At 44.3% G+C, this 25,731-nt stretch overlaps 1 pseudogene; it reads left to right on the top strand.

The window, feature by feature from the left end:
- Nucleotides 1-699: 699 nt before the first annotated feature.
- On the top strand, nt 700-3,582 carry LOC113875781 (annotated as a pseudogene).
- The last annotated feature ends 22,149 nt before the right edge of the window (nt 3,583-25,731 follow it).

Below are 25,731 nucleotides of genomic sequence, written 5' to 3'. Positions count from 1 at the left end.
GCTGTGTGCAGGGTGACCTGTGGGGAGCCCAGTGTGACATCTGTGGTGTGGGACAGAAGCCTGGGGGTAGGTAGCTCAAGATGTGAGGGAGACACAATCTGAAGAGCAAAGTGCACGCAAGGAGGCAGTGTTAACTGATGGTCCCTGTCATTGGAGCCATAAGTAGAAAGAGTGAGCCCAAATTTAAGAATTATGTCCAGGAAGTATGTTACAGGGTTCCCAAGGGGAACTGGGCCAGGCACAGACTCTTTTTTTTTTTAATTTTACTTATTTGTTTGTTTGGCTGTGTTGGGTCTTCACTGACACTTGGGCTTTCTCTAGTTGTGGCACAAGGGCTTCTCGTTGCAGTGTCTTCTCTTGTTGCAGAGCATTGACTCTGAGCACAAGGGCTTCAGTAGTTGTGGCACAGGGCTTAATTGCTCCATGGCATGTGGGCTCTTCCTGGATTAGGGATGGAATCTCTGTCTCCTGCATTGGCAGGTGGCTCCTTTACCACTGAGCCACCAGGAAAGCCCAGGCATGGACTTTAGATGGCATCTATCTCCCAACCCACTCATCGTTGCTGTGGGCTGATACAGTGCTCGCTGGGGGTGGTCAGGAGACAGCGAGGTCCAGCGGTACCAGTGCCTGGTACTTCTGTGACCTGGCAACCTGGGGACACGAGGGAGCAGGACATTGCTACGGGTGGGCAGCGTGGGGATGCTCAGTGGAGATAATTCTCATGGACCTTGTGTCCCGTCTGAAGATGTGTTGGTGTGCTTCTCCCTGGAAGAATGGAGGCTCCTTGGTGAGGCCCAGAGGCTCCTGTATGGGAATGTGATGCTGGAGATCTTGGCACTTTTAGCCTCCCTGGATAAGGCCCTCACACCAACCCCATCTCTTTTTTCCTTTTCCCCAGGGTCCACCCTGTCCTTCCCACACTGCTTTCTTGCTGTGTCTCCTGGAGGAGATGCCAGGGCTGAGCTCTGTGGCATGTCCTCACTTCTTACTGAGCAGCCCCAAAGCCACACAAGCCGAGGTTTAAGGGATCACAAGGCATGGTCGGCCCAGTGGAGCCCATTAATTATAGTTGCTTTCTGGGCTGATGAATCTGTCCAGAGTTATGACACCTCTGTGCCCAAGGTTCTGGCCCCTTGCTCCAGGTGACATTTTTCTGAAACTCCATCCTATCAGAGTTTCAAGCACTCATATAGTCACTACTTAATGGAGACTCTGGATGGTTCCTTCACAGTTCTTTTCATAATTATTATTATTATTTTGAGCATGCAGTGCAGCATGTGGGATCTTAGTTCCCCCACCAGGGATCAAACCTGAGCCCCTGCATTGGAAGAGCAGAGTCTTAACCACTGGACCATCAGGAAGTCCCAGTGATAATTATTATTTTTTAACTGGTAGTCTGTCACAAGATGGGTTCCTCTGAGCCTGTACTCACCTGTCCTGGGTTTCCCTTAGGAATCATACCCACCAGATCACACTTCATCATGTAGCTGGAACAGAGGGAGGAGCCCTGGATGCCTGCCCAGGTGGAGATGACTCCAGCCACAGAGAAAGAGCCTCATATGGAACGTGGTGTGTGGACACAGAGAAGAGTGGGATGTCAAAGTTGGGTTCAAATACAGAAATATCAACTGTTCTAGCCAGTGTTTGATTTCAAGTCTTATGTAGGTAGCTCTGCATTTAAAAAATCCACTTGCACTGCAGGAGACACAGGTTTAATCCCTGGGTTGGGAAGATTGCCAAGAAAAGGGCATGGCAACCCATTCCAGTATTCTTGCCTAGGAAGTCCCATGGACAGAGGAGCCTGGTGGGCTGTAGTCCATGGGGTCACAAATAGTTGGACATGACTGAAGTGACTGAGCATGCACACACATGGCCACACAGCAAATCTACCTATTCTTCCCCATATTCTGGGCACTGTGACTTACTTCTAGTCTGACTTCTGGACCCTAGCATCTCCCTTGCACCCACTACTCCTTACTGCTCAGTCTGCATTCGTCTACAGCATTGGCCTGCAGTGCATGTCTCATGAGAGGTGCACATATGCTTCAGTCATCTTTGAACACCAGCTACTCACTTGTAACTGGAGTTTTCTGGACCTGGACATGCCTTTCTCCCTAGCACTCACCTTCCCCAATAACCAACCTGCTCCTGGAAGCTGTTTGTTGAACCCTGTGCTCATGTCCTTGCTGTCAGGAGGCCTCCCCCACTCTGTGACATTCAGAGGCCCCACACTGCACAGCAACCCCTTCCCCAACCTGTCCCACCTCACTCTCCTGTGAATAGTCCCATGGACTTACCCTGGGTGTGTCAGATATGTTCATGGTGGGGTTGTCCCCTCCCTGAAAGTCAACATGTGTCTCATCGGGCACTCCGCTGGTTGCAGATCATTGCCATGGAGTGGAGGCTGAGGCTGCTTCCTCCGAGCAGACTGTTTCTTTAGAAGGAATGTCACCATTTAGGACTCCTGTGGCAGGTCTGAAGACCCAGCCATATGACATGTCTGGCCCAGTATCAAAAGACATCTTTCATCCTACTGAATAACCAGGAGGGGAAGGCCAGGCAGAAGCCACACAAGTGTGAGGCCTATGGGAGACAGTTCTGGTTCAGTGCAGACCTCCATCAGCACAATGGAGAGAAATTCTTCAGGAAGGATGAGACCAGGGACTCTGAAAAGCTACAGAACCTGTGTGATGGAGCAGATCTATGAATGCGGTGAAGGCAGAATGCACATGCCAGCCACCTCTGACCTTCAGCACTGGGTGTCTCATGACAGAATGAAGCCCCCACATGAGCACTAGGTGTGGGGGAGCCCTTGGTACTGGACAGAAGATTAAAAAATGCAGTGAATATGGGAAAGCATTCACCTAGAAACACACACTTGCTCGACACCAGAGAATCCACACTGGAGAGAGACCTCATGCGTGCAGCAAGTGTGGGAAATTCTTCAGCCAAAGCTGTGACCTTTTCAAACATCAGACCATACACACCGGTGAAAGGCCTTACAAATGCAATGAATGCATGAAATTTTTCAGACAGGTCTCTGGCCTGCTTGAACACAGGCGAGTTCACACAGAGAAAGGCTCTTTCAGTGCAATACCTGCAGAAAATTCTTTAGCAGCAAGTCAAACCTCATTCAACACCAGGAGGTTCACACAGGAGCAAGGCCATACATGTACAGTGAATGTGGGAAAGTGTTCAACTGCAAACACACACTGATTCTGCACCAGAGAACTCACACTGGAGAAAAGCCCTATGAGTGCAGCGAATGTGGGAAGACCTTCAGCCAAAGCTCCCACCTTAATGTACACTGGCAAGTCCACACAGTGACTACAAGTGCAGGAAATGTGGGAAAGCCTTCAGTTGCATCTCTAAACTCATTCAGCACCAGAAGGTTCATTCTGGAGAAAAGCTTTATGAGTGTAGCAGGTGTGGGAAGGCCTTTGCTCAAAGGCCGAACCTTACTCAGCACTGGAAGGTTCACATGGGAGCAAGAGCTTATGTTTGCAGTGACTACGGGAAGAATTCAACTGCAAATGCATGCTTGCTCTCCACCAGAGGACTCATACTGGAGAAGAACCGTGAGAGTGCAGGGAATGTGGGAGATCTCTTAGCCAATGCTCCCAGCTTACTGTGCACTTGAGAATTCCTGGCAGTGCCTATGAGTACAGCAGACATAGGAAAGCCTTTGTTGTCCTCTAGTCACTAAGCTGTGTCTGACTCTTTGCAATCCCATGGACCATGGAGTTTCCCAGACAAGAATATTGGAGTGGGTTGCTATGTTCTCCTCCAGGGGATCTTCCCAACCCAGGGATCGAACCCATACCTACTGCATTGGAAGGCAGATTCTTCACCACCAGGGAAGCAGGAAAGCCTTTTCCCAAAGACCAAAGTTGGACCATAAAGACTCCTGAGTGCCAAAGATGTGCCAGGTTTACCCGGACTCCTACAGCTACGCATACGATTGTTTACAGCCTCCCAACCGCGAGAGGCACGGGAAGCTTAAGATATTCAAATAGTATAGAGCCTCTCTGGGAGTTAGAAATCATCAGAATAGAACTAGTAGAAGATTTCATTGTTGAGCCAATGCTTGCTGTCAAGTTGCCACATCCCCTGTATTGTGTCCTTGGGAGTATATTAATTAATATAGTTGGTATATAGAAAAAATAAGTAGTGGCCTTGGTATTAACAACTTTAGACCCTTAAGGTAATAAATTCTTTCCTTGTTGTAAGCCCACTGCACCTTTGCCCTATAGGAATGCAACTTTATCTAACACTTTCGAAGGATGCTGCCAAACTTTAAAATAATTACTCTTAAAAAAAACAAGTTTTCTGGTTAACTAACATTTATCGGAACAGTCGTAAAATGTTAATAGGCCTTCTGGCCAGAAGATGATGTAAATCACCTAAAGCATTTGTATACGATAGATAAGGATCAAAGGCTGCTGACTTTGCATGATTTTACACCCCCTATTATCCTCTATGCACAACTTAAGGTATATAAGCTCCCTTTGAAAATAAAGCTACGGGCCTTGCTCATCAGGCTTGGTCTCCCCGTGTAGTTCTTGCTTCCTTTTCTCTCCTTTTCTTCTCTGTTCTTCCTTCAGGATGACTGATTTGGAGCGTGGGGGCTCTCTGAGACCACTTACTTGCCTGGGCTTCTAAGATTCACTCGAGAAGGTGCCTAGGGTGGGGTACCTTCAGCTATTCGAGAGGGCGCCTGCGGCCTCCGTGGTCAGAGCAAGTTCGGTGTCACGAACTTTATTGGTTTCCCACGTAACCCAGTGAGGTCAAGCCTCTGTCTCTCCCCTTTGCTGTCCTTTCACCAACGCCGTCCTCCTGAGGATATCCCTGGATCCAACCGGGGCTGGACCCCGGTATTGTTTAATGTTAAAAAATCCTGTGACAGTGACTTCCCTGGCAGTCCAGTGGTTAAGACTCAACGCTTTCAATTTGGTGGTCACAGGTTTGATGCCTGGTTGGGCCACACAGCGTGGCCTAAAATCCTGTGACAACACTAAGGTCAATTTGATTACTGATGGTAATGGTTAGGCAGTCTGGCTTGACTGTTACCAGAAAGGCATAAAAGTCTCTGCTGATATCTTCTGACTTGAGGCTTCCGAAAGCCAGGAGTCACCACCCAGATATCCATGGCTTAATCTGGAAGTGCATCACAACCCTGTGTGGATAACAGTCTGGGAGACTGCCTGGAGGTCTCTGACCCCCCAAGGTAATTCTGCATTTTCTTTGTCTTTTTATATCATATGCTGTGCTTTATTATTATTATTATTCTTTGGCCATGCCAAAGGACATGCAGAATCTTAGTTCTCCCATCAGTCATTGAACCCACACACCTGCAGTTGAAGCCCAGAGTCGTTTTAATTGCTGGATCGCCTAGGAAGTCCCTCAGATTGAACCTCTTCTTTTATTTTTTTAATGTTATATATATATTATTATTATTATTTATTTATTTACTTTACAATATTGTATTGGTTTTGCCATACATCAACATGCATCTGCCACGGGTGTACACGTGTTCCACATCCTGAACCCCGCTCCCACCTCCCTCCGCATACCATCCCTCTGGGTCATCCCAGTGCACCAGCCTCAAGCTTCCTGTATCCTGCATCGAACCTGGACTGGTGATTCATTTCTTATATGATATTATACATGTTTTAATGCCATTCTCCCAAATCATCCCCCGCTTCCCTCTCCCACAGAGTCCAAAAGACTGTTCTATACATCTGTGTCTCTTTTGCTGTCTCACATACAGGGTTGTCATTACCATCTTTCTAAATTCCATCTATATGTGTTAGTATACTGTATTGGTGTTTTTCTTTCTGGCTTACTTCACTCTGTATAATCAGCTCCAGTTTCATCCACCTCATTAGAACTGATTCAAATGTATTCTTTTTAATGGCTGAGTAATATTCCATTGTGTATATGTACCACAGCTTTCTTATCCATTCATCTGCTGATGGACATCTAGGTTGCTTCCATGTCCTGGCTATTATAAACAGTGCTGTGATGAACATTGGGGTACACATGTCTCTTTCAGTTCTGGTTTCCTCGGTGTGTATGCCCAGCAGTGGGATTGCTGGGTTGTATGGCAGATCTATTTCCAGTTTTTTAAGGAATCTCCACACTGTTCTCTATATTGGCTGTACTAGTTTGCATTCCCACCAACAGTGTAAGAGAGTTCCCTTTTCTCCACACCCTCTCCAGCATTTATTGCTTGTAGACTTTTGGACCGCAGCCATTCTGACTGGCATGAAATGGTACCTCATTGTGGCTTTGATTTGCATTTCTCTGATAATGAGTGGTGTTGAGCATCTTTTCATGTGTTTGTTAGCCATCTGTATGTCTTCTTTGGAGAAATGTCTATTTAGTTCTTTGGCCCATTTTTTGATTGGGTCATTTATTTTTCTGGAATTGAGCTACAGGAGTTGCTTGTATGTTTTTGAGATTAGTTGTTTGTCAGTTGCTTCATTTTCTATTATTTTCTCCCATTCTGAAGGCTGTCTTTTCACCTTGCTTATAGTTTTTTTTGTTGTGCAGAAGCTTTTAATTTTAATTAGATCCCATTTGTTTATTTTTGCTTTTATTTCCAATATTTTGGGAGGTGGGTCATAGAGGATCCTGCTGTGATGTATGTCGGAGAGTGTTTTGCCTATGTTCTCCTCTAGGAGTTTTATAGTTTCTGGTCTTATGTTTAAATCTTTAATCCAGTTTGAGTTTATTTTTGTGTATGGTGTTAGAAAGTGTTCTAGTTTCATTCTTTTACAAGTGGTTGACCAGTTTTCCCAGCACCACTTGTTAAAGAGATTGTCTTTAATCCATTGTATATTCTTGCCTCCTTTGTCAAAGATAAGGTGTCCATAGGTGTGTGGATTTATCTCTGGGCTTTCTATTTTGTTCCATTGATCTATATTTCTGTCTTTGTGCCAGTACCATACTGTCTTGATGACTGTGGCTTTGTAGTAGAGCCTGAAGTCAGGCAGGTTGATTCCTCCAGTTCCATTCTTCTTTCTCAAGATTGCTTTGCTTATTTGAGGTTTTTTGTATTTCCATACAAATTGTGAAATTATTTGTTCTAGCTCTGTGAAAAATACCGTTGGTAGCTTGATAGGGATTGCATTGAATCTATAGATTGCTTTGGGTAGTATACTCATTTTCACTATATTGATTCTTCTGATCCATGAACATGGTATATTTCTCCATCTATTAGTGTCCTCTTTGATTTCTTTCACCAGTGTTTTATAGTTTTCTATATATAGGTCTTTAGTTTCTTTAGGTAGGTATATTCCTAAGTATTTTATTCTTTTCATTGCAATGGTGAATGGAATTGTTTCCTTAACTTATCTATTTTCTCATTAGTGTACAGGAATGCAAGGGATTTCTGTGTGTTGATTTTATATTCTGCAACTTTACTATATTCATTGATTAGCTCTAGTAATTTTCTGGTGGAGTCTGTAGGGTTTTCTATGTAGAGGATCATGTCATCTGCAAACAATGAGAGTTTTACTTCTTCTTTTCTAATTTGGATTCCTTTTATTTCTTTTTCTGCCCTGATTGCTGTGGCCAAAACTTCCAAAACTATGTTGAATAGTAATGGTGAGAGTGGGCACCCTTGTCTTGTTCCTGACTTTAGGGGAAGTGCTTTCAATTTTTCACCATTGAGGATAATGTTTGCTGTGGGTTTGTCATATATAGCTTTTATTATGTTGAGGTATGTTCCTTCTATTCCTGTTTCTGGAGAGTTTTTATCATAAAAGGATGTTGAATTTTATCAAAGGCTTTCTCTGCATCTATTGAGATAATCATATGGCTTTTATTTTTTAATTTGTTAATGTGGTGTATTACATTGATTGATTTGCGGATATTGAAGAATCCTTGCATCCCTGGGATAAAGCCCACTTGGTCATGGTGTATGATCTTTTTAATGTGTTGTTGGATTCTGATTGCTAGAATTTTATTAAGGATTTTTGCATCTATGTTCATCAGTGATATTGGCCTGTAGTTTTCTTTTTTTGTGGCATCTTTGTCAGGTTTTGTTATTAGGGTGATGGTGGCCTCATAGAATGAGTTTGGAAGTTTACCTTCCTCTGCAATTTTCTGGAAGAGTTTGAGTAGGATAGGTGTCAGCTCTTCTCTAAATTTTTGGTAGAATTCAGCTGTGAAGCCGTCTGGACCTGGGCTTTTATCTGCTGGGAGATTTCTGATTACAGATTCAATTTCCGTGCTTGTGATGGGTCTGTTAAGATTTTCTATTTCTTCCTGGTCCAGTTTTGGAAAGTTGTACTTTTCTAAGAATTTGTCCATTTCTTCCATGTTGTCCATTTTATTGGCATATAATTGCTGATAGTAGTCTCTTATGATCCTTTGTATTTGTGTGTTGTCTGTTGTGATCTCTCCATTTTCATTTCTAATTTTATTGATTTGATTTTTCTCCTTTTGTTTCTTGATGAGTCTGACTAATGGTTTGTCAATTTTATTTATCCTTTCAAAGAACCAGCTTTGGCTATGTTGATTTTTGCTATGGTCTCCTTTGTTTCTTTTGCATTTATTTCTGCCCTAATTTTTAAGATTTCTTTCCTTCTACTAACCCTGGGGTTCTTCAATTCTTCCTTTTCTAGTTGCTTTAGGTGTAGAGTTAGGTTATTTATTTGACTTTTTTCTTGTTTCTTGAGGTATGCCTGTATTGCAATGAACTTTCCCTTAGCACTGCTTTTACAGTGTCCCATAGGTTTTGGGTTGTTGTGTTTTCATTTTCATTCATTTCTATACACATTTTGATTTCTTTTTTGATTTCTTCTGTAATTTGTTGCTTATTCAGCAGCGTGTTGTTCAGCCTCCATATGTTGGAATTTTTAATAGTTCTTCTCCTGTAATTGAGATCTAATCTTACTGCATTGTGGTCAGAAAAGATGCTTGGAATGGTTTCCATTTTTTTGAATTTTCCAAGGCTAGATTTAAGGCCCAGGATGTGATCTATCCTGGAGAAGTTTCCATGTGCGCTTGAGAAAAAGGTGAAATTCATTGTTTTGGGGTGAAATGTCCTATAGATATCAATTAGGTCTAACTGGTCTATTGTATCATTTAAAGTTTGTGTTTCTTTGTTAATTTTCTGTTTAGTTGATCTATCCATAGGTGTGAGTGGGGTATTAAAGCCTCCCACTATTATTGTGTTATTGTTAATTTCCCCTTTCATACTGTTAGCATTTGTCTTACATATTGCGGTGCTCCTATGTTGGGTGCATATATATTTATAATTGTTATATCTTCTTGGATTGATCCTTTGATCGTTATGTAGCGTCCTTCTCTGTCTCTTTTTACAGACTTTGTTTTAAAGTCTATTTTATCTGATATGAGTATTGCTACTCCTGCTTTCTTTTGATCTCTATTTGCATGGAATATCTTTTTCCAGCCCTTCACTTTCAGTCTGTATGTGTCCCCTGTTTTGAGGTGGGTCTCTTGTAGACAACATATATAGGGGTCTTGTTTTTGTATCCATTCAGCCAGTCTTTGTCTTTTGGTTGGGGCATTCAACCCATTTACGTTTAAGGTAATTATTGATAAGTATGATCCCGTTGCCATTTACTTTATTGCTTTGGGTTCGAGTTTACACACCATTTTTGTGTCTCCTGTCTAGAGAATATCCTTTAGCATTTGTTGGAGAGCTGGTTTGGTGGTGCTGAATTTTCTCAGCTTTTGCTTGTCTGAAAAGCTTTTGATTTCTCCTTCATATTTGAATGAGATCCTTGCTGTGTACAGTAATCTGGGCTGTAGGTTATTTTCTTTCATCACTTTAACTATGTCTTGCCATTCTCTCCTGGCCTGAAGAATTTCTATTGAATGATCAGCTGTTATCCTTATGGGAATCCCCTTGTGTGTTATTTGTTGTTTTTCCCTTGCTGCTTTTAATATTTGTTCTTTGTGTTTGATCTTTGTTAATTTGATTAATATGTGTCTTGGGGTGTTTCACCTTGGGTTTATCCTGTTTGGGACTTTCTGGGTTTCTTGGACTTGAGTGATTATTTCCTTCCCCATTTTAGGGAAGTTTTCAACTATTATCTCCTCAAGTATTTTCTCATGGTCTTTCTTTTTGTCTTCTTCTTCTGGGACTCTTACGATTTGAATGTTGTGGCGTTTAATATTGTCCTGGAGGTCTCTGAGATTGTCCTCATTTCTTTTAATTCGTTTTTCTTTTTTCCTCTCTGATTCATTTATTTCTACCATTCTATCTTCTATTTCACTAATCCTATCTTCTGCCTCCGTTATTCTACTATTTGTTGCCTCCAGAGTGTTTTTGATCTCATTTATTGCATTATTCATTATATATTGACTCTTTTTTATTTCTTCTAGGTCCTTGTTAAACCTTTCTTGCATCCTCTCAATCCTTGCCTCCAGGCTATTTATCTGTGATTCCATTTTTATTTCAAGATTTTGGATCATTTTCACTATCATTATTCGGAATTCTTTATCAGGTAGATTCCCTATCTCTTCCTCTTTTGTTTGGTTTGGTGGACATTTATCCTGTTCCTTTACCTGCTGAATATTCCTCTGTCTCTTCGTCTTGTTTGTATTGCTGAGTATGGGGTGGCCTTTCTGTATTCTGGCAGTTTGTGAATTTCTCTTTATTATGGAGTTTCCTCGCTGTGGATGGGGTTGTATCGGTGGCAAGGTTTCTTGGTTAGGGAAGCTTGTGGCGGTGTTCTGGTGGGTGGAGCTGGATTTCTTCTCTCTGGAGTGCAATGAAGTGTCTAGTAACGAGTTATGAGATGTCAATGGATTTGGAGTAACTTTGGGCAGCCTGTATATTGAAGCTCAGCGTTGTGTTCCTGTGTTGCTGGAGAATTAGCGTGGTATGTCTTGCTCTGGAACTTGTTGGCCCTTGGGTGGTGCTTGGTTTCAGTGTAGGTATGGAGGCATTTGATGAGCTCCTATCGCTTAACGTTCCCTGGAGTCAAGTGTTCTATGATGTTCTCAGGATTTGGACTTAAGCCTCCTGCTTCTGGTTTTCAGTCTTATTTTTACAGTAGTCTCAAGACGTCTCCTTCTATACAGCACTGTTGATAAAACATCTCCTTTCGAAGACAATGGGCTGCTTTTATGGGTGCCTGATGTCCTCTGCTGGCATTCAGAAGTTGTTTTGTGGATTTTACTCAGCGTTTAAATGTTCTTTTGATGAATTTGTGGGGGAGAAAGTGGTCTCCCCGTCCTATTCCTCCACCATCTTATGACTGCCTCCTCCAGATTGAACTTCTAAGAGGCCTCTCAAGGCAAGGGAAACCATACCAAGGGACTGATGTCAGATATCTATCTAAACAGTTGAATGAATTCCTCTGTTTGTTGTTCAGATGCTAAGTTGTGTCCAACTCTTTGTGACCCCATGGGCTTCAGCACGCCAAGCTCCCATGCCCTTCCCTATTTCCCTAGGTTTGCTCAAACTCATGTGCGTTGTCAGTGATGCTGTCTTTACAGCATTGGACTCTATTTTCACCACCAGTCACATCCACAGCTGAGCATCCTTTCCCCTTTGGCCCAGCCACTTGATTCTTTCTGGAGCTATTAGTAATTACCTTACAGGACTGGAGAAGGTCAGTTTTCATTCCAATCCCAAAGAAAGGCAACGCCAAAGAATGCTCAAACTACTGCACAATTGCACTCATCTCACATGCCAGTAAAGTAAGGCTCAAATTCTCCAAGCCAGGCTTCAGCAAATGTGAACCGTGAACTTCCTGATGTTCAAGCTGGTTTTAGAAAAGGCAGAGGAACCAGAGATCAAATTGCCAACATCCGCTGGATCATGGAAAAATCAAGAGAGTTCCAGAAAAGCATCAATTTCTGCTTTATTGACTATGCCAAAGCCTTTGACTGTGTGGATCACAATCAACTGTGGAAAATTCTGAAAGAGATGGGAATACCAGAACACCTGATCTGCCTCTTGAGAAATCTGTATGCAGGTCAGGAAGCAACAGATAGAACTGGACATGGAACAACAGACTGATTCCAAATAGGAAAAGGAGTTCGTCAAGGCTGTATATTGTCACCCTGCTTATTTCACTTATATGCAGAGTACATCATGAGAAACGCTGGACTGGAAGAAGCACAAGCTGGAATCAAGATTGCCAGGAGAAATATCAATAACCTCAGATATGCAGATGACACCACCCTTATGGCAGAAAGTGAAGAGGAACTAAAAAGCCTCTTGATGGAAGTGAAAGTGGAGAGTGAAAAAGTTGGCTTAAAGCTCAACATTCAGAAAACGAAGATCATGGCATCTGGTCCCATCACTTCAAGGGAAATAGATGGGGAAACAGTGGAAACAGTGTCAGACTTAATTTTTCTGGGCTCCAAAATCACTGCAGATGGTGACTGCAGCCATGAAATTAAAAGATGCTTACTCCTTGGAAGGAAAGTTATGACCAACCTAGATAGCATATTCAAAAGCAGAGACATTTCTTTGCCAACAAAGGTCCGTCTAGTCAAGGATATGGTTTTTCCTGTGGTCATGTATGGATGTGAGAGTCGGACTGTGAAGAAAGCTGAGTGCCAAAGAATTGATGCTTTTGAACTGTGATGTTGGAGAAGACTCTTGAGAGTCCCTTGAACTGCAAGGAGATCCAACCAGTCCATTCTGAAGGAAATCAGCCTGGGATTTCTTTGGAAGGAATGATGCTAAAGCTGAAACTCCAGTACTTTGGCCACCTCATGGGAAGAGTTGACTCATTGGAAAAGACTCTGATGCTGGGAGGGATTGGGGGCAAGAGGAGAAGGGGACGACAGAGGATGAGATTGCTGGATGGCATCACTGACTCGATGGACGTGAGTCTCAGTGAACTCCGGGAGTTGGTGATGGACAAGGAGGACTGGCGTGCTGCGATTCATGGGGTCGCAAAGAGTCAGACACGACTGAGCGACTGATCTGATCTGATCTTCCCAGGTAGCATATTGGACACTTTCCGACCTGGGGGAGTGGGGCTAATCTTCCTCCAGCTGACCAGATTTTGTCAGAACTCTTCACTATGTCCCTTCTGTCTTGGGTGGCCCTGCACTGCATGGCTTGTAGCTTCGTTGAGTTATGCAAGCCCTTCACCGCAACAAGGCTGTGATCCACGAAGGGGGAACCCCTCTCTTGTCAAGGTAACCAATATCATGTGATTCCTGAACTTGCCAGGAGGTGGCGACACTTACCAGTGAATCCTGAAAGCAGAGTGCGTAGGCGTGTGCTCTGCCGCTAAATCGTGTCTCTTTGTGACCTTATGGACTGTAGCCCGCCAGGCTCCTCTGTCCACGGGATTTCCCAGGCAAGAATACTAGAGTGGGTAGCCATTCCCATTTCCAAGGGATCTTCCTAATCCAGGGATCGAACCTGAGTCTTCTGCATTGCTGGTGGATTCTTCAGCATCTGAGCCACCAAGGAAGTAACCATAATGCCATGGGAATAAGAAGATTCACTAAGAGTTTCCAAATTTTGGCGGGATCAGCTAGAGATAAAAGATTTATCAAGTTGCTTTAAATCATTATTAGCTTAAAGGTAAATATTTCCTTTTATCTGGGAAATACAGATTAAAAGCCAGTAATACTTCAGACTGCTGCTGCTGCTGCTGCTAAGTCGCTTCAGTCGTGTCCGACTCTGTGCGACCCCATAGATGGCAGCCCACCAGGCTCCCCCGTTCCTGGGATTCTCCAGGCAAGAACACTGGAGTGGGTTGCCATTTCCTTCTCCAATGCATGAAAGTAAAAAGTGAAAGTGAAGTCGTTCAGTCGTGTCCGACTCTTAGCGACCCCATGGACTGCAGCCTACCAGGCTCCTCCGTCCATGAGATTTTCCAGGCAATATTACTGAAGTGGGGTGCCATTGCCTTCTCCAATACTTCAAACAAACCCATAAAATTATGTCTGTATTCATCAGTTCACTGGTTCCCATGTAACTAATCCTTGATCTTTTGGTAACAGTTTTATAAAGCCTTTAGGGCTTCCACTAGAATTTAATTTCTTACCAAGTTCAGTGGCATGATCTGAAAGTTATTGAAAATCTCGATACAGATGTGCACAGAATCAAGCTAAGGAGAAGACCACTATCTACCAGCCAAAGAGAAAGGGCTCAGAAGGAACTGAAGCTGAAACAAGTTCAGATTTCTTGACTCTAAATTTGTGGGAAAAGAAATTTCTTTTGTTGAAGCCACCCAGTCTGTGGTGCTTTGTTATAGCTGCTCTAGCAGATAAATACAAGCAGTAGGGCACATGTCTGGGCTTCATGGTTCTAATTTGTGGTCTCAATACCAGAATATTTTGTGGGTTCAGAAGTCACCTGTGACTTCACTGGTGGCTCAATGGTAAAGAACCCGTCTGCCAATGCAGGAAATGCGGGTTCGATTCCTGATCCTGGAAGATCCCACCCGCCTCAGAGTAACTAAACCCCTGTGCCACAGCTACTGAGCCTGGGCTGTAGAGCCCATGCTCCACAACAAGAAAAGCCGCTGTGATAAGAAGCTCACGCACTGCAGCTAGAGAGTAGCCCCTGCTCTCGACAATTAGAGAAATGCCCATGTGTCAAGGAAGACCTGGCACAGCCAAAAATGAAGAAATTACTTTAAAAATCACTCAGAAGAGGGAGCAGTTGCCACAACCTCCAATGCTTCTGGAAGCACCATGAATATTTTGCTTGTTCTGTTGACATCACATCATGCTCAGGCTGAAAGAGTGGAACCTCCCCCAGATCCTGCAAAGGAAATTTCCTGCAGGAAAAAGGAAATACAGAATTCACTGGTAACACTAAGGGATGGGGGGACCATAATTCGTAATCCAGAAGGCTGGATTAATAGAGAGTAGAGGAGGCTTCAGCCATCCTAACGGGGTGTACCTATTCTAAAAGTGTGTCCACAGGGCTTCCCTGGTGGCTCAGTGGTAAAGAATCTGCTGCCAGTGCAGGAGGCATCGGTTTGACCCCTGGTCTGGGAAGATCTCATGTGCCTCGGAGCAACTAAGTCCACATGCAACAGCTACTGAGCCTGTGTGCTAGAGCCCAGGAGCTGCAAGTACTGAGCCCACACCCTAGAGCCCTTGATCCACCACGAGGGAAGCCAGTGCAGTGAGAACCCACACAAGCACATCACACCGGAGCCGACTGCACAGCACGAAGGCCCGGCACAGCTGACAACAAGTAACCTCTTAAAAATGAATAAAAAAAGATTAAAGTGTGTCCACAGATGTTCTAGTGGCTATGGCTGTGCAAGATCATTGTGCACAGAAATTCTTCAACCTTCAGATCCACAGAAAGTGTGACAGAGGGCACTGTGAGATAAAATCATCTAAAAAATGTTGGATTCTCATAGGTTATTGCTGTGCAGGTATGAAAACAAGAATAAAGAGAAGGGAGATCTCATAGTCCAGGAGTGTGGGTTCCGTGGCCCAGTCCAGCCCGCATTCGTGCTGATACAAGTGAAAACACCCTTCATTGCTTCAAGCAGTGGACATGAGACTGACCTGGCTAAGAGGAGAGGTTATAGAGAGTCAATATAGGGTTCAGATCAGTTCAGTTCAGTCGCTCGGTCGTGTCTGACTCTTTGCGACCCCATGAATCGCAGCACGCCAGGCCTCCCTGTCTATCACCAACTCCCAGAGCTCACTCAGAGTCACGTCCATCGAGTCAGTGATGCCATCCAGCAATCTCATCCTCTGTCGTCCCCTTCTCCTCCTGCCCCCAATCCCTCCCAGCATCAGACTCTTTTCCAATGAGTCAACTCTTCCCAGGTGGCCAAAGTACAGGAGTTTCAGCTTTAGCATCATTCCTTCCAAAGAAATCCCAGGCTGATCTCCTTCAGAATGGACTGGTTGGATCTCCTTGCAGTCCAAGGGACTCTCAAGAGTCTTCTCCAACACCACAGTTCAAAAGCATCAATTCTTTGGCACTCAGCTTTCTTCACAGTCCGACTCTCACATCCATACATGACCACAGGAAAAACCATAGTCTGGACTAGACGGATCTTTGTTGGCAAAGTAATGTCTCTGCTTTTGAATATGCTATCTAGGTTGGTCATAACTTTCCTTCCAAGGAGTAAGCATCTTTTAATTTCATGGCTGCAGTCACCATCTGCAGTGATTTTGGAGCCCAGAAAAATTAAGTCTGACACTGTTTCCACTGTTTCCCCATCTATTTCCCTTGAAGTGATGGGACCAGATGCCATGATCTTCGTTTTCTGAATGTTGAGCTTTAAGCCAACTTTTTCACTCTCCACTTTCACTTCCATCAAGAGGCTTTTTAGTTCCTCTTCACTTTCTGCCATAAGGGTGGTGTCATCTGCATATCTGAGGTTATTGATATTTCTCCTGGCAATCTTGATTCCAGCTTGTGCTTCTTCCAGTCCAGCGTTTCTCATGATGTACTCTGCATATAAGCGAAGTAAGCAGGGTGACAATATGTAGCCTTGACGTACTCCTTTTCCTATTTGGAACCAGTCTGTTGTTCCATGTCCAGTTCTAACTGTTGCTTTCTGACCTGCATACAGATTTCTCAAGAGGCAGGTCAGATGGTCTGGTATTCCCATCTCTTTCAGAATTTTCCACAGTTGATTGTGATCCACACAGTCAAAGGCTTTGGCATAGTCAATAGAGCAGAAATAGATGTTTTTCTGGAACTCTCTTGCTTTTTCCATGATCCAGCGGATGTTGGCAATTTGATCTCTGGTTCCTCTGCCTTTTCTAAAACCAGCTTGAACATCAGGAAGTTCACAGTTCCCATACTGCTGAAGCCTGGCTTGGAGAATTTCAGCATTACTTTACTAGCGTGTGAGATGAGTGCAATTGTGCAGTAGTTTGAGCATTCCTTGGCATTGCCTTTCTTTGGGATTGGAATGAAAACTGACCAAAGCTTATTTTCTGAAAAGAGTGGGAGATTTAGGTTTCTATTTTGAACTACTTTTAAAGGGCTGTTAAAATATAATTGATAGGAATTAAAGTGTGCATGTTTAAACTTTACAGTTTTGAAAAAAAAAATTTACAGTTTGAGAAGTTTTACCGTACATAGGGACCTGTAAACTATGATCATAATGCCTGTCGCTTGCACGTTTACCTCACGCACTTTTTAAAAACCGATTTATTTCTTTTACTTTTGGCTGTGCTGGATCTTTGTTGCCACAGGATGGCCTTCTTCAGTTTCAGAGCGTGGGGGCTACTCTCCAGCTGTGGTGCATGGACTTCTCATTGCAGAGGTGTTTCTCATTGCGGAGCCCAGGATCTAGGCGTGTGGGCTTCAGTAGTTGCGGCTCACGGCTCTAGAATGCTGGCTTAGTAGTCGTGGTGCGCAGGCTTAGTTGTGCTTTGGCATGTGGTGTCTTCCCAGACCAAAGATCAAACCTGTGTCCCTTGCATTGGGAGGCAGATTCTTGACCCTTGAACCACCAGGGAAGCCCTACCTCATGCATTTTTATAGTCTCTCTCCCTGCATTTTCTGACCCTCCCAGCAACCATCAACTTCCTTTCTCTACAGTAGATTAGCATGCATTTTCTAGATTTTTATTTGATTGGAATCATAAAGTGTTTACTTTTTTCCCATGAACTCATCATGATGCTGTCTTGTTTCGAGAGTCATCAATAAGCCTTATACTAGTAGTTCATTCTTTTTATTGCTGAGAACTGTTTCATTTTCTGGATATGTGTGCATGCTCAGTCGTGTCGGACTCTTTGCAACCCCATGGACTGCAGCCTGTCAGGCTCTTCTGTCCATGAGATTTCCTAGACAAGGCTACTTGAATGGGTCATTTCTTTCTCCAGGGGATCTTCCGAGCCCAGGGATCAAACCTGGCTCTCCTGCATTGGCAAGCAGATTCTTCATCACTGAGCCACCAGAGAAGATTACATGTTTACGTTCAGTCTGCATTATTAACCATTACCATCTTACATCCAAGTATTCAGTAATACCATAAATCTAGCAAGTTTCCAAGGTATAATTTATCTCACCCAAAATGGGCTATGTTCAAAGAAGGAGCTGAAAAATTCTATTTGGGATCCCTGAATGTTTGGTAGAAAACTAAGTTTAGCATGTGCAGGAGGAGACTTTACAAGGCTGGGCAGATATCAGCATCTGGGGCTGTGAGCTGTTCAGAGGTTCCGGAAGCCTCACCAGCTGGAAAGAACATCCTGACCAGCCAGAGGTGAGAGCCCTCCCTGAACAGGTTTGAGGATCAGCAGAAACCCAGAGTGGCCTCACATTAGCAGCCATCTGGTGCTGGAACACATATGCAACCTCCCCAAAGGGACAGTGGGAAGAGGGTTGGGAGAGACTGGAGGGCTGGAAAGGTCCCCAACACAGCCACAGTCCCTGCATTTACCAGGCTCATTGTAAGGGCTTCTCACCCTCTGAACATCTTTCTTCAGCATTCTTTTCATCTATCCCTTTCTGTAATTACTGACTGATGGTCTCTAACAGGTAGCTACCCTCCATGGACCTCAACACCATTTGGGGCTGCTTTCCCAGACACCTGAATTGATGGGAGGGGGTCCCTGTGGGCCTCCTGGTCCCTGGTGAGGTTTCTCAGGAGGGCTGGTGCCCGGAGACACCCGGTGGAAGGTCCTGCAGGAGCCCAGGGAGAAGGTTCCCAGGGGAACGTGATGAGGCCCTTTCCCTCTGAGGCCCTCCTGCTCCCAGCCCCTGGGCCACATCTGACTGGAGATCGCATCTTAGAGGGGACCTGCAGGAGGACAGCAGCAGCAGCAGCAGCAGGAGGAAGGTGCGAGTCAGGCGGGCGCAGAGTCAGGTTGAGTCCTTTGATGGCTGGGAGAACAGGGGTGGCGCGGGGACCCGGGCGACACACAGGAGTGTCCGGGCCCTGCCAAGGCGATTTATTAATAGGGAGGCCCTTCCAAGCTAAGTTCTCCCTTCTTCTGGGTCGAATTTTCTACGGCGCAGCCCAAAGGCAATGTCCTGCCCAGAGTTCGGGCTCACTCTTGTCTGGGGAAGCCCTTGAGAGTCTCAGCCCCGTCCTCACCATCTGCTGACTCTCCGCCCTCCGCCCACCGGCGCGCCGGGAACTCTGGACCAGCCCACATCGCTCCCAGCTTGGGCGCCTCTAGGCGGCGGTCTGTGCAAGTAAGGGCCAAGCGCCCCTCTGTGCAAGTGGGTAATCCATGATTCATGGTTAATGGAGAAAATTTCAGTACACTCGGGTAAAGAATGACTTTCCTGTACTAAGAAAAATACTGTGTGTAGGGGCATGTTGAACACACAAACACACATACAGCCATTCAGTTCAGTTCAGTTCAGTAGCTCAGTCGTTTCCGACTCTTTGCGACCCCATGAACTGCACCACGCCAGGCCTCCCTATCCATCACCATCTCCCAGAGTTCACTCAAACTAACGTGCATCGAGTCAGTGATGCCATCCAGCCATCTCATCCTCTGTTGTCCCCTTCTCCTGATGCTCCCAATCCCTCCCAGTATCAGAGTCTTTTCCAATGAGTAAACTCTTTGCATGAGGTGGCCTAAGTCCTGGAGTTTCAGCTTTAGCATCATTCCTTCCAAGGAACACGCAGGACTGATCTCCTTCAGAATGGACTGGTTGGATCTCCTTGCAGTCCAAGGGACTCTCAAGAGTCTTCTCCAACACCACAGTTCAAAAGCATCAATTCAGAGAAGGCAATGGCAACCCACTCCAGTACTCTTGCCTGGAAAATCCCATGGACAGAGGAGCCTGGTAGGCTGCAATCCATGGGATCGCTAAGAGCCAGGCACGACTGAGCGACTTCACTTTCACTTTTCACTTTCATGCAATGGAGAAGGAAATGGCAACCCACTTCAGTGTTCTTGCCTGGAGAATCCCAGGGACGCCAGAGCCTGGTGGGCTGCCGTCAATGAAGTCGCACAGAGTCGGACACGACTGAAGTGACTTAGCAACAGCAGTATTGAGTTGTTAAACCTTCTGGTTTCCAGAAAGAGTGGGAAGTCTGGGTTTTGTTTTGTTTTGTTTTAATTTTGAACCATTTTTAAAAGAAATTTTATTGAGGCATAATTGACATACAGTATACATATTTAAGGTATATAGTTTGAAAAGTTTTGCTATAATATAGAGTCATAAAACCATCAGAATCACGATGATGAACACAACCTTGATTTACCTCATGTCCTTTTACAATCTCTCGTTGTCCTTCCCAAGCCTATAGAATGCCACTACCTTCAACAGTAACTTAGTTTGCGTTGTCTAGGATTTATGTTTATCCATCCATCTGCTAATGTGCAGTTGGGTTGTTTCCAGTTTGGTGTTGTTAGAAATAAAGTTCCAGTGAACATAAGCATACAATTCTCTTATGAATATGTGTTTTAGTTCTCTTGTGCCAGTACCTCAGAATATGTGAACTGCAAACTGCCAAATTGTGATCTAAACTGGTTGGATCCTTCTGTGTTCCCATCAACAGTATATGAGAGCTCCTGTTCTTCCCCATCCTGCCGATACTCAGTATTGTCACTCTGTTTAATTTCAGCTGTCTTGGTGGGGTGTAATGGCATCTCACTGTAGTTTTTTAACTGTAGTTCTCTGATGTTTCATGATGTCAAGCACTTTTTTCCTGTTTATTTGCCACTTGTATATCTTCTTTAATGACTATTAATACCAGTTGCTTATTTTGAAATGGATGTTGACTGATGTTTTCCTTTTTATTAATAAATAAAAGACATTTGTTGAAAAAAAAAAAGAACAAAAGCATCAATTCTTCGGTGCTCAGCTTTCTTCACAGTCCAACTCTCACATCCATACATGACCACAGGAAAAACCATAGCCTTGACTAGACGAACCTTTGTTGGCAAAGTAATGTCTCTGCTTTTGAATATGCTATCTAGGTTGGTCATAACTTCCCTTCCAAGGAGTAAGCGTCTTGTAATTTCATGGCTGCAGTCACCATCTGGAGTGATTTTGGAGCCCCCGAAAATAAAGTCTGACACTGTTTTCACTATTTCCCCATCTATTTCCCATGAAGTGATGGGACCAGATGCCATGATCTTCGTTTTCTGAATGTTGACCTTTAAGCCAACTTTTTCACTCTCCACTTTCACTTTCATCAAGAGGCTTTTTAGTTCCTCTTCACTTTCTGCCATAAGGGTGGTGTCATCTGCATATCTGACGTTATTGATATTTCTCTCGGCAATCTTGATTCCAGCTTGTGCTTCTTCCAGTCCAGCATTTCTCATGATGCACTCTGCATATAAGCGAAGTAAGCAGGGTGATAATATACAGCCTTGACGTACTCCTTTTCCTATTTGGAACCAGTCTGTTGTTCCATGTCCAGTTTTAACTGTTGCTTCCTGACCTGCATACAGATTTCTCAAAAGGCAGGTCAGGTGGTCTGGTATTCCCATCTCTTTTAGAATTTTCCACAGGTTATTGTGATCCACAGAGTCAAAGGTTTTGGCATAGTCAATAAAGCAGAAGTAGATGTTTTTCTGGAACTCTCTTGCTTTTTCCATGATCCAGTGGATGTTGGCAATTTGACCTCTGGTTCCTCTGCCTTTAGTCTAGGGCAAAAGATATTTTATTGCAAACATTGTTTTCCTGTACCAAGTATAATGACTAGAGGTTTTTTCACTTTCTTATAAAGCAGTAATAATCCAAACTCGACATTCTAGACTTCATTTTTTTTTTTTTAATTGTGCAGCTGGGCATTCAGGATCCTAGGTTCCCAGCCAGTGATCAAACTCCTGTCTCCTGTGAATGAAAGCACAAAGTCTTAACCACTGCCAGGGAAATCCCTACACGTTATTTTTTTTTTTATTTAATTGGAATATAATTACATCTCATTGTGGTTTCTTCCTTATGCCTTTAGCTGTAGGTCTTTTTCTGTAGGTTGCAGTTTTTTATCCATAGTTGTTCAGCAGTTAGTTGTGATTTTGGTGTGTTTCTGAGAGGAGGTAAGTTCAAGGTCCTTCCATTCTGCCTTCTTGAAATTAAGCTTTTTAAATTAAAATAACAAATGTGCACTAATAAACTTTTGCAACCACAGTTCTGAAATTCTGCAGCTATAGAGGAGGTTTGGGCTTCCCTGATGGCTCAGCGGTTAAAAAATACACCTGCAATGCAAGAGACCCAGAAGACCCAGTTTCGATCCTTGGGTGGAGAAGATCCCCCGGAAGAGGAAATGGCAACTCACTCCAGTATTCTTGCCTGAAAAATCCCATGGACGGAGGAACCTGGCAGGCTACAATTCAAAGGGTTGTAAAGAGTTGGACAAGACTGAGGGAGTAAGCACAGAGTAGATTTATGCTACTGACAGGAAGCTCAGGCACCCTGGCCACAGGAAACACAGTGTGAGAATGGAATATCTTATTGAAACCATTTGCCACAGACTGGGACTTGAAACCACGTGGCTGGGACTCAAACCCAGCCAAAACCCTGCTTGGGACTTGAACCCATGTGGCTGGGACTCGAACCCAGCCAAAACCCAGGGAATCTGGTTTCAGGACTTAATGGAGCTCAGGTTCTTGATGTCTTCTCCCAGAGAGAATTCAGTGAGAAACAAAGTGATAGGTAAGAAGTGGATTTATTCAGATTCAGAGAGAAGCACACTCCTCAGACAGAGTATGGGCCATAGCAGAGTGCAGTGTAGCCTCAAAAATGTGATCTGGTTAGTTTTTATAAACTGGATAATTTCATATGCTAATGATCAGGAGGATTATTCCAACTATTTTGGGAAGGGAAGGAGATTTCTAGGCTATGGGCCACTGCCCACTCCTTGGTCTTTTAACGGTGCCTTGGAACTGTCATGGCACCTCTGCATGTGCCATTTCACTTGCTGATCGAGGATCAAGTTCTAGTCTTGTCTGCCATCTTGGTCCCATTTGATTCTAATCGGTTTATGTTGGATCACTTAGGCTATGTCATTCTTTCAAAAGTTGTGCCCTGCCCCTTTCCCTCCTGTTATATTATTACTTGTGTTAATAAATACAATATTTTTTTGGAGAGCTAATTGGTTTTATAAGGCAATCATGACCCAACTAAAAGGATACTCTGATGGGTTGTACAAAAAGGAACTCGAGAAGAAGGGTGGGGCAGGATGTTAGCAAAAGAAAAAGATTACTTTAGAGACAGTATCTTGGGGGTGGGATGGGAGGAAAGGAATGGTGGAGGTTTTATCAGGTAGATTGCTCTTCTTCCTGTGGGGGATGGAGAGGGCATTAGTGACAGATTACCTCATGGCTGCCAGCCAGAAAATTCTGGAGTCGTTGATTAAGTTTCTTCAGAAGGCCAAAACTGCACTAAGTCATGGTTTACTGCCATAAGGAGTAAATGACTCTATTTTGGGCCTATTCTTTTTAACATATGCATCTGTATCACCTGAAGTCTTCTTAAAACACTGATACATGGACCTTGCTCCCAAGGTGTCTGAGTGTTGGACTGAGAATTAGCTTTTCTAATGGGTCCTTAAGTGATGCTGATGTACAGAGTGTAAGGTATAGTTCGGGCCAAGGGAGAAAGAGGAAAGACAACCTCAGCAGAAGTCAGTTCAGTTGCTCAGTCGCGTCCGACTCTTTGTGACCCCATGAATCGCAGCACACCAGGCCTCCCTGTCCATCACCAACTCCCGGAATTCACCCAGACTCACATCCATCGAGTCAGTGATGCCATCCAGCCATCTCATCCTCTGTCGTCCCCTTCTCCTCCTGCCCCCAATCCCTCCCAGCCTCAGACTCTTTTCCAATGAATCAACTCTTCCCATGAGGTGGCCAAAGTACTGGAGTTTCAGCTTTAGCATCATTCCTTCCAAAGAAATCCCAGGCTGATCTCCTTCAGAATGGACTGGTTGGATCTCCTTGCAGTCCAAGGGGCTCTCAAGAGTCTTCTCCAACACCACAGTTCAAAAGCATCAATTATTCAGCGCTCAGCCTTCTTCACAGTCCAACTCTCACATCCATACATGACCACAGGAAAAACCATAGCCTTGACTAGATGGACCTTTGTTGGCAAAGTAATGTCTTTGCTTTTGAATATGCTATCTAGGTTGGACATAACTTTCCTTCCAAGGAGTAAGCGTCTTTTAATTTCATGGCTGCAGTCATCATCTGCAGTGATTTTCGAGCCCCAAAAAACAAAGTCTGACACTGTTTCCACTGTTTCCCCATCTATTTCCCTTGAAGTGATGGGACCGAATGCCATGATTTTAATTTTCTGAATATTGAGCTTTAAGCCAACTTTTTCACTCTCCACTTTCACTTTCATCAAGAGGCTTTTTAGTTCCTCTTCACTTTCTGCCATAAGGGTGGTGTCATCTGCATATCTGAGGTTATTGATATTTCTCCTGGCAATCTTGATTCCAGCTTGTGCTTCTTCCAGTCCAGCGTTTCTCATGATGTACTCTGCATATAAGTTAAATAAGCAGGGTGACAATATACAGCCTTGACGTACTCCTTTTCCTATTTGGAACCAGTCTGTTGTTCCATGTCCAGTTTTAACTGTTGCTTTCTGACCTGCATACAGATTTCTCAAGAGGCAGGTCAGGTGGTCTGGTATTCCCATCTCTTTCAGAATTTTCCACAGTTGATTGTGATCCACACAGTCAAAGGCTTTGGCATAGTCAATAGAGCAGAAATAGATGTTTTTCTGGAACTCTCTTGATTTTTCCATGATCCAGCGGATGTTGGCAATTTGATCTCTGGTTCCTCTGCCTTTTCTAAAACCAGCTTGAACATCAGGAAGTTCACAGTTCCCATATTGCTGAAGCCTGGCTTGGAGAATTTTGAGCATTACTTTACTAGCATGTGAGATGAGTGCAATTGTGTGGTAGTTTGAGCATTCTTTGGCATTGCCTAGAGCTACCCCGCGTCCGAGGCCAGGGGCGGCTGCCAGGAGGAGCTACCCCACACGCGAGGCCAGGGCGGCAGCCGGGAGGACCAACCCCACGCCTGAGACCAGGGGCGGCGGCCAGGAGGACCAACCCCTCGTCCAAGAAACGGTGGCTGCTCGGGCACAGGAGGGCCTAGAGGAGCTATCCCACGTTAAAGGTCAGGAAGGGCGGTGGTGAGGAGATACCCCTTGTACAAGGTAAGCAGCATTGGCTGCACTTTGCTGGAGCAGCCGTGAAGAGACACCCCACGCCCAAGGTAAGAGAAACCCGAGTAAGACGGTAGGTGTTGCAAGAGGGCATCAGAGGGCAGACACTGAAACCATACTCACAGAAAACTAGTCAATCTAATCACACTAGGACCACAGCCTTGTCTAACTCAATGAAACTACTGCCCCTGCCCGTGGGGCAACCCAAGACAGGCGGGTCATGGTGGAGAGATCTGACAGAATGTGGTCCACTGGAGAAGGGAATGGCAAACCACTTCAGTATTCTTGCCTTGAGAACCCCATGAACAGTATGAAAAGACAAAATTATAGGATACTGAAAGAGGAACTCCCCAGGTCAGTAGGTGCCCAATATGCTACTGGAGATCAGTGGAGAAATAACTCCAGAAAGGATGGAGCCAAAGCAAAAACAATACCCAGCTGTGGATGTGACTGGTGATAGAAGCAAGGTCCGATGTTATAAAGAGCAATATTGCATAGGAACCTGGAATGTCATGTCCATGAATCAAGGCAAATTGGAAGTGGTCAAACAAGAGATGGCAAGAGTGAATGTCAACATTCTAGGAATCAGCGAACTGAAATGGACTGGAATGGGTGAATGTAACTCAGATGACCATTATATCTACTACTGCGGGCAGGAATCCCTCAGAAGAAATGGAGTGGCCATCATGGTCAACAAA

Source organism: Bos indicus x Bos taurus, chromosome 18, assembly GCF_003369695.1.
Source record: "Bos indicus x Bos taurus breed Angus x Brahman F1 hybrid chromosome 18, Bos_hybrid_MaternalHap_v2.0, whole genome shotgun sequence".
In the NCBI taxonomy this organism is placed as follows: Eukaryota; Metazoa; Chordata; class Mammalia; order Artiodactyla; family Bovidae; genus Bos; species Bos indicus x Bos taurus.
Note: the sequence above shows the minus strand (reverse complement) of the source record. Positions and strands in the feature narration are given on the sequence as shown.